The following is a 1,796-nucleotide window of genomic DNA, read 5'->3' as shown; positions in this document are numbered from 1 at the left end:
TCGTTTGATCGTGTTTTATGTGTTTTCTGTCTCCCCTCAGTGTATCTGGGTTTCTTGTGTTTCCTTGCAGGATCACATGACAGGGAAACTGTGATTGGATTGGTCGATGGCGTCCATTTAAACCGACAGGCTCCGCCCTCTTCCCCCATGTGGTTTACCTGATGTTACATCTGACTGTTGTGACTAGAAACAAAATGGAGGAGTGAGAAGACGATGTTTTTGTTTAAAACATTTTCTCTTGTTTTTGATCTGGAGTTTAGGTTAAAAACTTACGACTTTTGTTTTCTGTTGTTTGTTGGAGGACAACGCGGAGTCCTCGTAGTTTGGTTTGTTGTTTGCTGGACATTGTTTCCTCACAAAATAAAACTATAAACTTGTAGACATGGCCACATTTTTGGGGATGAGAAGCGAAGTACCAGTACCAGTACCAGTACCAGTACCAGTACCAGTACCAGTACCAGTACCAGTATCAGTACCAGTACCCCTAGACTGGGGCCGTAACATGATTTTTCGGGGCCTCGTCCTTCCTTCTGTTTGGTGGCGTGACGTGTGTTTGGTGAGTACTTCTTTCTCTTATATATTAGCGGGTCAACTCTAGAACACATTTGATACGATCTCGCGGGCCATATATAATTACACCGCAGACCAGATTTGGGCCCCGGGCCTTAGTTTGACACGTGAACTGTAACACCATCCATACAGACTTGAGTAAAAACCCATTTAACCTGGTAATCGCCGACGTTCTCGACCCCCGTTCCCAGAGCTCGCAGCTTTGGTTTCCTGACGCGTCCGACGAAGCCGGCGTTGATGACTCCACTGTGACACCATCGAGTTATTTTTGTCAGACGGAGAAAAGTTTCCCCAGAGACACAGGCGTCTTTATGGGCTGTTTTTTTTTTTTTCCTGAGCTCCTGCCTGTGTGGAACATCTGCCGCCACATCAGGAAAGTGGGACGTGTTACATGTCGACATCAAATCTACGCCTGTAACAACGTTTGAGAAACAGTCCTGAGCGCAGGGTGTGTTTGAGGTCTGCTGATGGAAGGTCACGGGTGCATCAGCGCCGCCGATTAGCCGAAAAAAGGGTTTAGTGAAAGGGATTCCAATTCAGATCGGCACGTCTTTGTCATCCATTAAGTTTTAAATTTGAATAAAATGTCAGATTTATTTGGTCAAGGCATTAGAGATTAAAAGGGCAAAATCATGAAGAACGCCGTGTCCTGAGAGAACGAATAAATGTGGAGGGCGAAAAGTGTCACCTGCATTAAAGCAAATTGGGTTTTGAATTTCAAAATAAAAGTTTTAGATTTAGAACAGATTAAACTAAAGCCTAGTTTTAAAAGTCATAAAATTAAAAGAAAAAACAACAAGTTCACTCAGAACTACCTTTGTATTACAGAGGACTAGTGTAGTACTGCAGTACTGACGGATGAAGTACTTTGAACATTTAACTTGAAACTGTTGGAAAGTCAACAACATGCATCTGATTGGTTGGATCACCCGGAATTATAGGCTAGAATAAAGAATTCTGGGTAAACTGTGAAAGTAAAGAGTTTTTTGTTGTTTTTTTAATTTATGTTAAATGTTTCCCGCCCGACTAATTGTTATAACAACAACACAAGGAGTTTTATTGCGATTAATGAACTGCACGCGATAAAAATGAATTCCACCAAACAATTAAACGCTGTGTTAAATCGGCGTTAACTTTGTGCGAACGCGATGAAAATAAATGAAGTGAATTTTTTTCTGAACGTCTTTTCACTGGGAATAAATGAAAATTGCCACGGAGTGAATTCA

The sequence above is a fragment of the Cynoglossus semilaevis genome, chromosome 8, assembly GCF_000523025.1.
Source record: "Cynoglossus semilaevis isolate Cse_v1.0 chromosome 8, Cse_v1.0, whole genome shotgun sequence".
Lineage (NCBI taxonomy): Eukaryota > Metazoa > Chordata > Actinopteri > Pleuronectiformes > Cynoglossidae > Cynoglossus > Cynoglossus semilaevis.
The sequence above is the reverse complement of the archived record's forward strand: the minus strand, read 5'-3'. Positions refer to the sequence as shown.